This window comes from Hyperolius riggenbachi, chromosome 7, assembly GCF_040937935.1.
Source record: "Hyperolius riggenbachi isolate aHypRig1 chromosome 7, aHypRig1.pri, whole genome shotgun sequence".
Lineage (NCBI taxonomy): Eukaryota > Metazoa > Chordata > Amphibia > Anura > Hyperoliidae > Hyperolius > Hyperolius riggenbachi.
The window spans coordinates 79266360-79283023 of record NC_090652.1 but is presented as its reverse complement, the minus strand read 5'-3'; positions in this window follow the sequence as shown (position 1 = coordinate 79283023).

Below are 16664 nucleotides of genomic sequence, written 5' to 3'. Positions count from 1 at the left end.
GGCACCTACCTAACCTATACTGGGGCGCACCTACCTAACCTGGGGGGGGGGGCAGCTACCTAATCTAACCTATACTGGGGTGCACCTACCTATCTAACCTATCCTGGGGGGGGGGGAGCTACCTAATCTAACCTATACTGGGGGGCACCTGTCTAATCCAGCCTATACTAGGGGGCAGCTACCTAATCTAACCTATACTGGGGGCACCTACCTATCTAACCTACACTGGGGGGGCAGCTACCTATCTAACCTATACTGGGGGGGGGGGGCAGCTACCAATCTAACCTATACTGGGGGCACTTATCTAACCTGTATTGGGGGCACCTACCTAGCTAGCCTATTCAGGTGGCAACTATACTGGCTACCTATATTGCAGGCACCTACCTAAATAACCTATACTGGGGGCACCTACCTATCTAACCTATGCTGGGGGCAACTATTCTGGCTACCTATATTAGAGGCACCCACCTAGCTAACCTGTACTGGAGCACCTACCTATCTAACTTATACCGGGGGCGCCTGCCTATCTAACCTATACTGGGGGCAACTATACTGGCTACCTATACTGGAGGCACCTACCTGGCTAATCTATAGCGGGGGCAACTATACTTGCTCACCTATGCCTGGCTACCTATACTGGGGTATCTATTCTTAGCTACCTATACTGGGGGGACCTATACTAAGTGCAACTAGACCTGGCTAACCTATACTGCGGGCACCCATACCTTGCTCGGGGGGGTGGGGGGGGGCACAATTTTTACCCCCTCGCCCTGGGTGCATTTTAGCCTAGAAACTGCACTGTATATATGTATATCTATCCCTACCAAATGTCACGATTGTGGAACTTTCCCCGTGATCAGCGCACAACGCGTGCGCTGACACGGCGGAGATCCTCCACAAGCGTATAATTTGCAGGAACCCAGCAAAAGGTGCTATGCACCTGTAGAGGGAAATTCCTGTCGGCAGATGGCGCTGGGGAGTGCAGAGGAACCAATCCTCTGTACCTCCACAAGTGCCAGACAGGAATTGTACGAAGCGCAGAACGCAATCGCAAAAGAGGCGATTGCGAATGAGATTGAGCAAAAGGTATAGGTTGTATGTGTGTGCGCCAATCCAGTCGCCACTCCGCGACCGCGCACACACAACAGCAGATACGAAATAGGAACGCGATCGCGAGAGGTGCGATCGCGAGACGTGACACAAGGCAGAACAGAATAGAATACGAGGGTAGCAAAGGCACAGCAAATACAATAAGGAGATACGGAAAATAACAACCGCTAGCTAACCGCGAACACCGCACTCATTCGCAACAGTGCACGCGGTTATGCGCGATCTCCACGTGATAAGCACAATAGAGACAAGCACGCCTAACTAACCATAAACAGACAAACATGAAACAGGGGACGCGAGCGCTTGCTTAACGGTTACCTCACCGAGCCTGTAGCAAGCGCAGACAGACACACGAAAAACAAGAACTAGGCAGGAAGGATCCACCGCTCTTCCGCCAGAGCAAGTGTGATCCAAGCAGGAACACAGATCAGAAAGATCCACAGCCGCTAACGCTAGCGGCTAGTGCGATCTCAGCAAGACAGAACGATTCGCTATCAACCGCCGTTGGTGACAGCGCAATCGCGACCGACAAGACAGAACAGAAGGATCCCCAGCGCTCGCACAAAGTAGCTAGCGCGATCCCAGGAAACAGAACAGAAGGATCCCCAGCGCTAGCACAAAGTAGCTAGCGCGATCCCAGGAAACAGAACAGAAGAGATAGCTGGTAGCAACCGCTGCACCAGCTATACTCCAAGAACATAGATCAGAACCATTTCCTGTCAACCACCATAGGGACAGGACAATGGCAAACAGGCAAGACAAGACAGAACAGGCAATACAGATAATACAACCTGACTGGGCTAGAAGGGGAGCCTAAAGCAACCCCCAGGAATTAACTATACTAGATAGCAATGGCTGACACTCCAGCAGTGTCCATCAGGAACTGAGCATGGAAGGGAAATGTCCAGCAAAGCATTCTGGGAGCAGAATGCTTTTATAGTGCCAGTCATCAAAAGAAGGCAGGTAACGGATTTGCATGACTAATGTATGCAAATCCCTCAGCAACACAAGCTGCAAAACTGACAGAAAGTCTCTCTTAAAGAGACCTGCAGAATGCAGACGTGAACAGTGGTCAAAACGCTGCCTGTCTGCACAGGCAGCTGAGCAGATTCTCACACCAAATTTGTAAGATTACCTACTTACAAAGAAATGAACAGTTTGTAATTTTATGATGGTTTTATTGTATTGGAAAAAGACAGGATTTCAAACAAAAATCAAGAAATAAACACATTACATGAAAGTTATAAATTATTTCATATGACACTGAATGACTTCACAGTCACTGAAGGAAATTATTGAAATCGACATTTTGGGATTAAATGGCTTCTCATGACATCTTGTGGCGGACTGTTGTACTACATGCAGGCTTTAAAGTCCATTTAAACCCATAACTGAACAAAGCGAAGACATAGCAACAAAAGTTGTTTAGGTAATAACTGTAACCACTTCACCACTAAGGGTTTTTCCCCCTTTTGGACCAGAGCAATTTTCCCATTTCAATGCTCCTCCCATTCATTCGCCAATAACTTTATCATTACTTATCACAACACCACGAACTCTACATTTTTTTTGCCACCAATTAGACTTTCTTTGGATAGTACTTTTTGCTAAGAATTATTTTATTTTATATGGAATAATAGGAATAATATGAAAAAGAAACATTAAAAAGTTAATTATTTCTCCGTTTTCAGGTAAGTAAAGATAGATTAAACTGTTTGCCTTGGGACTTGTTATATTCCGCTAAATACCGGTAACAAAAAAAAAGTCGTTTGGTGCCCCACCCAGACACAAGAATAATGTGGCAATGTGTTCTCACATAAAATAATTAAGTAGTGGAATCAAGAAATGCAGAGACGACACTACAGTGGTAGCATGGATGTCAATGCAAAAAGATACTGCATGGTATGCGGGATTGCAACATGCTATAGGTGTTGGTATGAGGAACAGCAGAATAGTGAAAAATCATGCAGGGAGGTATTACACCTGGCACTGTCACAAAGTTGTGAAACGTATTAAAAAATCTTGGCAAAAGTTGTACAACACGTGATGAAATACATACACAAGCATATGCACACCAATGATACCACTTTATTAAAAATAGACACAAATACAAATATATCTACCCTGTAAAGTGTGGAGTGATGCGTGGGCTGGAGGTAATAAAGCTGGAGCAAGTGCCATGGCCAGCGACATTTAACAACACTCTGTTCCAAACCAGGTAGATCATCTGCAGGCAGCGCGCGTTCCCACCACTAAGTCGAGGTCACAACGCATTTCGGTGGACGTCCCCTTCATCAGGAGACACCCCTCATGCAACAAAGTTTATTTGTCTATGTAAGCTCCTGTGCTGTGGCTAGGGGTAGTGCTATCTTGTGCCTAAAAGTTAAAATTACATCTAAATGCAAATACCCACTTTTACAATTAATTACACTCCCATCTTCATTTCTCAAATATAAAATAAAAAAGGATAATAATATTGTCAATAAAATAAATAAACATAAGGTTAATAATAATACACAGTTGTGCTCGACAGGTAAACGATAAACTGCATTCTAAATGAAATTAAAAAGCCTTACAAGAAGTTTGCAGACTATAGAAAGTGGACTATTGAGAACTGATGATTAGAGTTAGAGAGTTTTCACATCAAGATCCGCATTCAGTTCTTTTTGGGCTAAAGTATCAAGATTTTCATCTTAGCTTGAGTACCCTCTTCCAATCCGGAATCCACTGTAAACCAATTAACTTTAAGGATTCTATAGTTCTTCCATGGTACTCTTCACAGTGTTTAGAAATGGTGATATTGGAGCTGGGTTTATGAACACCCCCTTTATGCTCACCGAATTTAGTGCACAGAGTCCTGGAAGCTAACATAAAATTTGTTGCATCCGCACTTTAACAGATAGACCAACTGTGTGTGGTTGTGTATGTTGCTTGATTTGTATAGTCAACTCAATGTGTGACTATAAATGGACAACTCCCACACCTAGGCTTACAACCTCTAAAATTCCCCCTAACTGTGCTATTCTCCCCTCCCTCAGCTTAAAGGGAACCAGAGACGAAGCACCCTCATGTATTTTACCATATATATCAGTGGGGACATTAGAGAAAACACCTACCTTGCTTTCTGTTTCATTCTGCACTGCACAGCTTGCTTCTAATCAGCCCTGATAAAATACCAGACTGAGCATTCAGTCTGGCTTTGCTCAGGAATATTGATAGCTCAGTCTGTGTTCTCTCATGTCTTTTCAAGTCCAAGCCTTCTCCCTGCTGGCTCTGCTCAGGAATCATTATAGCTGAGTCATTAAAGCAAAGCCAGACTGAATGCTCAGTCGGGGGTTTTATCAGGTCTGATAAGAAACAAGCTGTGGAGTGCAGAATGAAACAGAAAGCATGGTAGATGTTTTCTCTAATGTTCCCACTGATCTATTTGGTAAAATACATGAGGGTGCTTCGTCTGTTGGTTCACTTTAACTACTATCAACAGAACCAAATTACCCGGAGCAATAAAGTTTTCAACACACCTAGATTTTCCGAATATTCGGAGAGTTTAATTGGTAAAATACCCGGAGCAATAATGTTTTCAACACACCTAGATTTTTTGAAAATTCGGAGAGTTTAATTGGTAAAATACTCTCAACTCAAGCAATGACTCTTCTAAGAGCATTCTCCAGTTTCTATTTACGATGTTAGGAATCTGATGTTATAAAACAAATCCAGAAAGAGACACCGAGAGCCCAATATAGTGTAGTATGTACTGGTAATATGAGTGTGACAAAGTAAGTATATGATATTAATACTCACAAATCAGGGTTACCATCCAGGCAACCAGTGTAAAGGCAGGTGGGGAGATGAGACCTGTCCCCACTCAGGATTAAGAAGTCGCTCTCTGTAGATCAGAAAAAAAGGGGGCTACACCCCTCCACCAAGAGTGGACTTAGATCATGTACCGGCAAACAAAGGCACCAAAATTTGATACGTTTAAAAATCGTGGGAGGCCAAGGTGGATTTCCCTCCTCCAGATGGACACAACAAGCTGTTGATAGAGTTCAACCAAATATCTATTTACATACTCCAGAAAGTGCAACGCGTTTGCAGGCATATCCCGCTTCCTAATGCTATCAAAGAGACTCTGAAGCTTATAAAAATAGCGCTTTTTATTTACCATTCCTCTTCTGCAACATCAGCTAAGATGAATCGCCGCATTCCCGCGGCAAAACAAGGTCTTTAACCCCCTGAACTCCTGGGGCAACAATCCACGACTTACAAAGTCGTGGATTTTGCTGCCCAGGGAGGCAGAGCTTTGGGCTCTAGCTCTGCCTCCAGTACAGTCAATCAGTACTGATCGTCACCTCTCCCGCCCCTCTAAGTCTTCTTTCACTGAGAGGGGCGGGGAGAGGCAGCGATCAGCGCTGATTGACTAAACTGGAGGCATAGCTACATTGAAAAGCTCTGCCTCCTCCAGGAAGTAACGGGGGATGATTTTTGCCCTGGGGATTTTGGGGGCTACAGACCTCGTTATGCCACAGGAATGCGGCGATTCATCTTAGCTGATATTGCAGAAGAGGAGTGGTAAATAAAAAGCACTATTTTTATTGGCTTCAGTCTCTCCTTAAAGGAATACTATCGATACCCAAGTGTTCTAAAATGACAGTGTGCAAATAATGTCTAAGTAGCTGTGTAAACATTTTCCTACTTTTCATGTTAAATATCAGAGGCAAAAGCTGTAATTTATTGAGGGTAGGATTTAGCTATATTGGAACAAATCAATTGCAGAAGGGGTGTCTGCTTCAATGCACAGCAGAGTTGCATATCAGACTACAGAAAGCAAACATCAAACATATCAAACTCTGAAAGCAAAAACAGTATGAAAAGCTGTGACAATTAGTTACATTTCCTCTGCTCTCTTCAGACACTTCAGTCAGCAACACAGGACACAGGAGCTGCAGCTGTTGGGAGTTCTCTTCTCTGTCACACACAGAGCTACACATAGAGTTAACTGATCAAGTGTGAGGGGAATTTGCCCTCTACTCATGGCTCAGTCAGCCATCAGTTTTGGCGTCAGTAAACTTTGAAAGTATTTTGCTAACAGTAAACAAAGAAGTTGCTACTAAAATGTATACACCAGTACTTAGCAGCACTTTCCAAACAATTCCTGTGTCAATTGAAAAAAATATGTGAATCGATAGTATTCCTTTAACGGAGCATAATATTCATGCAAGTCTAGTACAAAGCAAAGCGCCTCTGTGAAAAAACAAAGCGCCTCTGTGAGTGGGTACTGTGAGAAGCCTGACGGCTGTCTCACACTTAATGCCGCTTCCTCCGAGGCTGTGTTTGCCGACTGCAAAACAGTTTTGAATATATTTCACAGCTTTACAACAGTGTAAGTGTAATACCTCTCTACATAATAGAATTAACTTGCCAGGTACACCCAGAACAATAATTAAAGTGTACCCAAGGCTACATGGGGGAAGAGATGAGGGCGGGGATGGGACACAGAGGCATGTTCCATGGGGAGTGTAAGAGGCATTGCTGCACAGTTATTTGGATTCATTTGTTTCGAGTTTCCACTGAGCATGGGTGTTAGTTACTCATACCAGAAGGCAGCTCTAGGGTAGCATGATCACATACTGCACCGGGATCACACAGAGAGTGGATAGTGCCAGCCAGCCTCACCTCTCATATGCACAATATTTGGCTGCTGGACTGAGCAACTGCCCTCTAGAGGCCCTTTAGTAGGTACTTTTAAAAATAAAGAAAACCTTGAGTAGCCCCTTATGAGGGTGAGCTACAGGAACATGGGAGAAACATAGTTTATAGTGCCTTTTAATCTGGGAGAAATGTTCTTCTTATATATGTGTACACTTGCTCTTTAAATTTTACAATGTTTCGTGAGCATGGCCCTTTAAGACTCTGGGGAACACCATTCACCTGAGAATGATCACTGTATGCCCTGAATATTCAAAATTACAACCACTAGGGGGCAACAGAGACCAACCTTTAGGACAGATATATAAGGAAATCACTTGGCAAATATTACCCAGTTGTATGTAGATTTTACAGATAATATAGCATGTACTGTAGGTACGACTGTATGTACTGCAAAGAGTTGAGAAAAGAGGATATTACAAAATATACTAATCTCCCAAAACCAACACACTTTTGTTTACCTGGACACAGTTTAAGCGATTTTCGCGTCACTGTATTAATGGGTTGCTTCAAATCGGAAAATATGAGACTAACACAAGAAACAAAGTTTATATACATTGGTTCAAAACTGTAGAAGATGGTTTAAACAAGGACTCTAACTTCTTGTGCTACGATGGGTTTTAAATGCCACAATTATTTTAATTTTTCTATCTTTTCATTCATTTTTTTGTGCCATATGCTGTGTAAGATGGTGTTTACGGTCACTATTCATTTTATTTGCTTTCATGTGTTGGTTTTAAATGCCACAATTCTCTTTAGCTTATGGTGCATGAAACCAGCCCAGTTACAATTTGAACTCGGAATTTACGATGTCTCCCCATCACCAGAGTCTACTTTATGTTATGTTAAGGGCAGGGCCAGCCCTAGACTTTTTGCCGCCTGAGGCAAATTTTGAAAAAATTGCCGCCCCCCCCCCCCAAAGTTCTAGGGGCGGCATCCGCCCGTCCGTGGGTGCGGGGGGCCTGGCCGCCGAGCTGGAGGGGTAGCTGGCAGGACGGGGGTATTGGGCCTAGCGGTGGGGAGGGGGGTCAGACCCCCCTCCCTCGCCTGGGTCCCCCGATCTGCGCTCCCCTCCAGCTTTAAATGTAGAGTAAGCAGCCGACAGACAGTAAGAGGCACGGGCGGGGGATCACTCACCTCTTCCTCGTTCCAACGTGCGCTCCACTGACGTCACTTCCTGCAACGCCGGCCACGTACAATACAGTGGGCGGCGTTGCAGGAAGTGACGTCAGTGGAGCGCACGCTGGAACGAGAAAGAGGTGAGTGATCCCCCACCCGTGCCTCTTAATGTCTGTCGGCTGCTTACTCTACATTTAAAGCTGGAGGGGAGCGCAGATCGGGGGACCCAGGCGAGGGAGGGGGGTACGACCCCCCTCCCCACCGCTAGGCCCAATACCCCCGTCCTGCCAGCTACCCCTCCAGCTCGGCGGCCGCCCCCCCCCCCCCCCTGCACCCACGGACGGGCGGATGCCGCCCTTAGAACTTTTCCGCCTGAGGCAAAAGTTTCACCCCGCCTCATGAGCTGGCCGGCCCTGGTTAAGGGAACTGTTGATCTTATCAATTTAGCCAGGATGCCTGGGAAGGGCCCCGCCTTAGGTTTTACAGCGCCCTGAGCGAAACCTGATTTTTGTGCCCCCCCTTCATTCTCCATCAGTGGGACAGTTACCCCCACCCCTCCATTTGGAATGACAGCACAGCATCAACAATTTGCACCATGCGTTACAGTCACAGTGCCTCCCCCCCCCCCCCAAAAAAAATGCCCTCAGACTTAGTATAGGTAGGTAGCCAGGTATAAGAGCCCCCAGTATAGGATCTCCCATGTAGGTGCCCTCAATATAGGTAGCCAAGCATAGGTGCCCCCAGTATAGGAAGTCAGTTGAAGGTCTCCCCCCATAGGTAGCCAGGTGCAGGTCCCTCCAGTATAGGTAGCCAGGTGTTGGTGCCCTCAGTATATGTAGCCAGCTATAGGCGCCCCCCTGGATGCTGGCGCCCTGAGCGACCGCTCCGGTCGCTCAGGTTAAAGGCTGGCTATGCTTGGTAAAGCCTCCTGAGTAACAGTTAAGGCATCTAATTACATTTATGTTTGCTAAAGAATGTTTCTCCTCTGTATGTCAGTGTATATAAGCTGTGTTTTTCAGTTTGGAACCAGTCCGACGAAGGCTTTTTATAAGCCGAAAGCTCACTGTTTATCCATGTCTAAGTTAGCCAATAAATGGTATCATCCTGATTCAAAACTCTTTGCTTTTACTGATGGCTATCACGGTACAACACTCTACTGCTTCTACTGTATGTATTGCAACATCACTTTCAATAACCTTTCAAAACAATATCCAATGCAAACAGATCTTACATATGATACATTTTAATGCAAGCCTTTGAAAAGTAACACCATCTGCATCTTCAAGCTGGTTCCACACTTATTGTTTTGCATTGCAATGCATTGCGATGCTCCTGCCACATTGCAAAAAATGTCAATCATGTGACCCTGCGGCAGAGTGCGCCGATAGGGCCATGTAACGATTGTGGAATTATCTCCGTGGTCAGCGCACAAGATGTGCGCTGACACTGCGGAAGTCCTCCACAAGTGTATAAAACGACAGAACCCAGCTTTGGTGCAATGCACCTGTAGAGGGGAATTCCCACTGGCAGATGGAGCTGTGGAGTGCAGAGGAACAAAGCCTCTGTACTGCCACAGATGCCAGATAGGAATTGTACGAAGGGAAGCAATACAGGGCAAGATAGCCCCCCAGTGAAAGAGAATGAGCACAGAGACAGAATGCATGTGTGTCCACCAATCTAGTCACCACCCGGCGACGGTGAACACACAACAGCGTAAACCAAGTGGGAATGCAATCGCAAGAGTGGCGATTGCCAACAGTGACACAAGACTGAGTAGAGACAGAGCACAAGTGTAGCGAGAAAGACACAGCAAACAACAATGATCAGAACGCCAAGGAAAACAAAAAATGCACTCGCTAAGCGCGTTCACCGCACGAAAAACGCAACAGAGACAAAATGCGCCAACCCTAACTAACCAATGTAACACGAAAATGAATAGAGAACGCGAACGCTTGCTAAACGGTTACCTCACCGAGCCTACAGCAAGCGTTCGTTCCAGACAAGACAGACAGAAGGAGTAACCAGTAGCAACCGCAGCTCTGGCCTACACTCCCAGACAGAGTACAGAAGGATCCACTGCCACTACTGCTAGGGCGAATTCGATCCCAACAGACAGAACAATTTCCTGTCGACCGCCGCTGGCGACAAGACAATCGCAAAGGAAAAACAGAACGATTCGCTACCGCCAACCGCTGGCGACAGCGCAATCGCAAGAACAAGACACAACAGAATAGGCAGTACAAATATACACAATCCTGACTAAACAGGAATGCAAGGAGCACTCCCTAAGGGTATCTACTCTAAGCTAGCAATAATAGCCAACAATGAGCAGAGGGCTGAGACTCCAGGCAAGTAGCAGGAACAAACCATCATGACCAGCAGGGAATTCTGGGAGCAAAAGGTATTTATACTGCAAGCCATCAAAGGAAGCAGCTAAGCAATTTGCATGACAAGTGTATGCAAATTCCTCACCAGAAGAGCAACTCTGAAACTTACAGAGTGAAGACAGGTCCCTTTTCCAGAGACCTGCAGCACTCAGACCTAAACAATGGTCAAACAGCTGTCTGCCTATGCAGACAGCAGCGCGGATCATTACAGGCCATATGCATAGCACCGCCCCTGTTCATTCCCGTCGTTCCGCGCATGTGTGCCGTGCTCCGTCGTTTACACGGTGTGCCTCTCCCATAGACTTGCATTACACCAAGCTCCATGCGTTAAGTGCTGTGCTTGCAGTAGCGCGCTGCAGCCCTTGCATTTTATCAGATACTTTCAGGGCGCACCACAAGGGACCGCAATAAGTGTGGAGGTCTCCATAGACTTTCATTGCTTTTGCGGTCCTTTGTGATAAAATAGGTGCAACCATGCAGGCTTCAACTGTTCAAGTGTAAAAGGGGCCTCAAGTAACAGAGGACTTACCACAGTACGTTCTCACCACCACCACCAGAGTATGTTCTCACCAGGGGTCTAGTCCTGAGAAAAGAGGTCAGTGGACTCACCACAAACCCCCCTGCGCCGTGTGCTGACAAATGGGTGTGGTTACACCACAGAATGTGTGCGTGGTCATGGGTGGGTCCAGATATACATGACCTTAGCAGTGGTGTAAAAGGTCTTCCGGGGAAGTTTGAGTTCTGCCGTAGTGCATCCACCAAAAATAGATGTATTCTGATAGCATTTCACCAAAAATACACAATCTGGCAGCAGCGTTTTCCCAAAAATACAGATCTGACAGCAGTTCCCCCAAAATAGCCCAGTATAGATAGCCAGGTCTATAGGTGTCCCCAGTATAAGTAGCCAAGTGTATAGTTGTCCCCAGAATAGGTAGCCAGATGTAAAGGTGTCCCCAGTATATGTAGCCAGGTGTATAAGTGTCCCCAGTATATGTAGACAGGTGTATAGGTGTCCCCAGTATAGACAGGTGTATAGGTGTCCCCAGTATAGCCAGGTGTATAGGTGTCCCCAGTATATGTAGCCAGGTCTATAGGTGTCCCCAGTATATGTAGCCAGATCTATAGGTGTCCCCAGTATATGTAGCCAGGTGTCCCCTGAAGGAGGGTAGGCAGCGCAGTGGAGGGGGAGTAGTGGGCACAGAGGTAGGGAAGGGGGAAGTGTCCCCCCTTCCCTTAACTTGGGGCTCCCCCTCCCTCACTCTCCCCTCCAGAACTAAACATTTTGCGGCGGCTGGCAGCGGGCGGGACTTACCTCCTCCTCCTTCTGGCGGGAGTTGAAGCTCTGCATTGCCGCTAGTCTGGTCTGGTCTAGACCAGAGCAGTGGCATGCAGAACTTTTCCTGGCACTTGGAACGAGGAGGTGGTAACTTCCCGCCCACTGATGCCCGCTGCCAGCTGCCGCAAATGTTTCGTTCTGGAGGGGAGAGAGAGGGAGGGGGAGCCCCAAGGTGAGGGAAGGGGGGGGAGACATCCCCCCTTCCCCACCGCTGTGTCCACTACTCCCCCTCCACCACACTGCCTACCCTCCACTGTATCCATGCTAGGGTGGACGACATCCACTCTCTGGAAAAAGTAGGTGGACTTCACGCAGGACTCGACCCCTGGTTCTCACCACCACTCCCACCACACCACAAAGTCTGACAAAGCTTTTCGGCCTGCCTCCAGCTTGGCAGCCACCAATAAATCCATGTCTGCCAAGCCCGGGAGCAGACGGTGGCAATGCAGATGGAGGTGGCCAGAGCCTCGGAAGAAAATTAAAAAAAAAAAAACCTGCCATGGCTGCAATTTTGTGGGGGGTGGAGCGATCACCTGCTTGGATAAATTATTAGTTACGATGGATCAGGTGAGTATGTAATGTTAGAATTTAAGTAGGCCTCAGTTACTTGGCCTGAGTTTTATGTAAAAGGCTTGTCCGCAGTGTATGCCTTTAAAATAAATAGAGTTCTTGTGATGCAGGCAGAGGCATCTCAGGGTCTGCGTGTAGCAGAGGATACACGCAGATACTGAGAACATGTTCCTAAAAGAAGGCCACCGGCCTACTCTGACCTCAACACGTACACCACAGGAACCATCAACATAGGCCGTGTTTACCAAAATACCAAATTCCAGTAAGTAAAGGAAAGGTGATATTGAATATTAATCGAGCAGGTGGGTATTATGACACCACGAGGGGGCTCAACCAATATTCTGGTCTAGGGGATGGCGAAGATGATGTCACATTTAACTCTTTCCTAGTCGGTATTAAAACCCAGGTGGGCGATCAGAGCTCGCTCTGCTTCTTACTTTCACACTAGTTCTAAATGCTGACTAGGACCTCTAAGTATTTTCATTCTATATGTAATCTGATATAATGTATGCTGTACATAGGTAGTCTAGTGTAACGTAGTTTAGAAAGAAGGTACCTGATTGACTTCAGCAGGAAGTTTAATCAAAAAGCTTGTAACGCAACATGAAGATATGGCGTGGCTAGGATATGATGCACTGTATCTATCTGTATTTCTGTTTCCTGAATAAATAACGTGAATATTGAAGAAGCCTGAGAAAGTCTATCTCCTGCTTGCTGTGATGAGTTGTGTGTGCAACTCTTGCTGATGAGTTGCTGGTGCTGGAAAAAGGTGATTAGAACAGTTTATAACAATGGTGCTGAAACCCTTCGCTGTTGTAACGATTGCGGAATTGTCTCCGTGGTCAGCGCACCAGACGTGCGCTGACACAGCGGATTTCCTCCACAAGCGTATAAATTTGCAGGAACCCAGCAGTGGGTGCAATGCACCTGCAGAGGGAAATTCCCGTCGGCAGGTGGAGCTGTGGAGTGCAGAGGAACAGCTCCTCTGCCCTACCACACACGCCAGACATGAATTGTACAAAGGGAAGAACCGTAATCGCAAGAGAAGCGATTGAGAGTGAGCACAGAGACAGATTGTGTGTGTGTGCATAAAACCAGTCGCCAACCCGCGACTGTGCACACACCACAGCAGGTATGAAGTAAGAACGCGATCGCGAGAGGTGCGATCGCCAGACGTGACACAAGGCTACAGCAAGGCGGAGCACGAGAGTAGCAAAGGCACAGCAAATCATACAATGAGGAGATACGGAAAATAACAAACGCTAGCTAACCGCGAACACCGCACTCATTCGCAACAGTGCACGCGGTTATGCGCGGTCTCCACGTGATAAGCACAATAGAGACAAGCACGCCTAACTAACCATTGACAGACAAACATGAAACAGAGGACGCGAACACTTGCTTAACGGTTACCTCACCGAGCCTCCAGCAAGCGTCCATAGCAGACAAGACAGACACACGAAAACAGGGACAAGCGAGAGATAGGATCCACAGCACTAGCGAAAGTGGCTAGCGCGATCCAGGTACAGAGTAGCAGAACAGAAGGATCCACAGCACTAGCGAAAAGTGGCTAGCGCGATCCCAGGAGACAGAACAGAAGGATCCACAGCGCTAGCGAAAAGTGGCTAGCACGATCCCAGGAGACAGAACAGAAGGATCCACAGCGCTAGCGAAAATTGGCCAGCGCGATCCCAGGAGACAGAACAGAAGGATCCACAGCGCTAGTGAAAAGTGGCTAGCACGATCCAAGGAGACAGAACAGAAGAGATAGCTGGTAGCAACCGCTGCACCAGCTATACTCCAAGAACAGAGATCAGAACCATTTCCTGTCGACCACCGCTGGGACAGGACAACAGCAACAGAACAAACAAACAGATAAACAATCCTAACTGCATTAGGGAATCTGCCTAGCACAGTTTCCAGGAATTACTCTAAGCTGATCCTCAAACAAAGAGCATGGCTGACACTCTCCAGAGTGTTTCACAGGAAGACTCCTTATGACCAGCGAAGCATTGTGGGAAAGACATAGTACTTATAGTACACGCCTCCAATGAATGTGGCCAGGCAATTTGCATGACAACGTATGCAAATTCCTCTGCAAGCACAAGCTGCAAAACTGACAGAAGCTCTTCTTTCCAGAGTCCTGCAGCATGCAACCCTACACAATGGTCAAAAAGCTGCCTGCCTGCACAGGCAGCTGAGCAAATCATCACAGTACCCCCCCCCCCCCCCCTCCAGGGTCGAATTCCAGATGACCCTCAAAAGTGCTATTAGCAACAGACTCAAACTGAAGACTCATGGGGCCTGATTCACAAAGCGGTGCAAACTTTTTCGCGGACTTTTGCGCGCGCAATTTGCCACAAATCGCGGCAAATTGCACGCGCAAAAGTCCGCAATCGCGCGAATGGCGGCACTTTGCGCGCAAAAGTCCGCGGAAAAGTTTGCACCGCTTTGTGAATCAGGCCCATGAAGGTCGGGACAGCCCGACAAGGTCCAATTCCAGAGTCAGTCCACCTGAAACCGACCTCATCGGAAGCATAACTTATACATGCTCTCAAGACAGATTCACTTCTGGCAATGTAGTACTCACAAAACGACTCTGAATCGTTCTCCAATTCATACACCAACGCTTCGAGCTGTTTTTTCTGGAACGGGGGCTCCCATTCACACCTGACTAGGTCTGAGCATTCATACTGAACAATGTTAGGGGAAGTTGTGACAACAACATGAGGAATCCTATTAATTTTACTCTTGAAACTGCATAGTTTGGGAATTTTCCCCATAGCAAGATCATAGATGGAGGATCTTAAAGTAGTACTGAGTGAAGAAGATCTGTTTTTACATGACAAGGGATCCCACAAATCATTGACAAAACTGACACACTCACGCCGATCACAGTCGGCAGGAACATCTGAGAAACAGGCATCAGATCGCACAGATTTAACCTCTAAACAAACGGGAGAAACTCCATCAGAATTCACGCAGGTGTCCACAGTCGAGGCACACCCATTCATTTCAGGTCGCACAGTGTCCAAACTCACTTGCTTTACCCCAGAAAGACAGGAATAATCATGTGACAATGGTGTCTCTTTATTGGAAATAATTGGTTGATGTGTGTGCAATTCGTCCAAAACAGTCTGTCACACATAAATCACCAGATCCACATCACACTCATCACATTCATTAGAATCAATCAAAAGGTACATAGAGTCGAGACAATCATTCAGTTCATCCGCGCTCTTTGCGATATAAAAATCGCAAAAGGCTTTCCAATCAAAATCAAACTCTTCCAACAAGGCCCCAATTTCCCATGAGGCAAATGGTGGTTCAAACAACCCAGTATCTAGGTAATCTCCATATGGGTTGGGGTCAGGAACGAGGACAGACTTTTTAACTGCTTTAATCTAGTGTGCGATCCTACCTATAATAGGATCCACATATGCCTTTGCCTCAGGCAATGACATTTGAAACAAATCGAAGGTTCCCTCTGCCCTGGGAATTTTGGTTGGGCTGGTCATACTGTAACGATTGCGGAATCGTCTCCGTGGTCAGCGCACCAGACGTGCGCTGACACGGCGGATTTCCTCCACAAGCGTATACATTTGCATAACCCAGCAGTGGGTGCAATGCACCTGCAGAGGGAAATTCCCGTCGGCAGATGGAGCTGTGGAGTACAGAGGAAAAGCCCCACTGCCCTACCACACACGCCAGACAGGAATTGTATGAAGGGAAGAACCGTAATCGCAAGAGAAGCGAGTGAAAGTGAGCACAGAGACAGATTGTGTGTGTGTGCATAAAACCAGTCGCCAACCTGCGACTGTGCACACACCACAGCAGGTATGAAGTAGGAACGCGATCGCGAGAGGTGCGATCGCCAGACGTGACACAAGGCTACAGCAAGGCGGAGCACGAGAGTAGCAAAGGCACAGCAAATCATACAATGAGGAGATACGGAAAATAACAAACGCTAGCTAACCACGAACACCGCACTCATTCGCAACAGTGCACGCGGTTATGCGCGGTCTCCACGTGATAAGCACAATAGAGACAAGCCCGCCTAACTAACCATCGACAGACAAACATGAAACAGAGGACGCGAACGCTTGCTTAACGGTTACCTCACCGAGCCTCCAGCAAGCGTCCGTAGCAGACAAGACATTACTCTAAGCTGATCCTCAAACAAAGAGCATGGCTGACACTCTCCACAGTGTTTCACAGGAAGACTCCTTATGACCAGCGAAGCATTGTGAGAAAGACATAGTACTTATAGTACACGCCTCCAATGAATGTGGCCAGGCAATTTGCATGACAACGTATGCAAATTCCTCTGCAAGCACAAGCTGCAAAACTGACAGAAGCTCTTCTTTCCAGAGTCCTGCAGCATGCAACCCTACACAATGGTCAAAAAGCTGCCTGCCTGCACGGGCAGCTGAGCA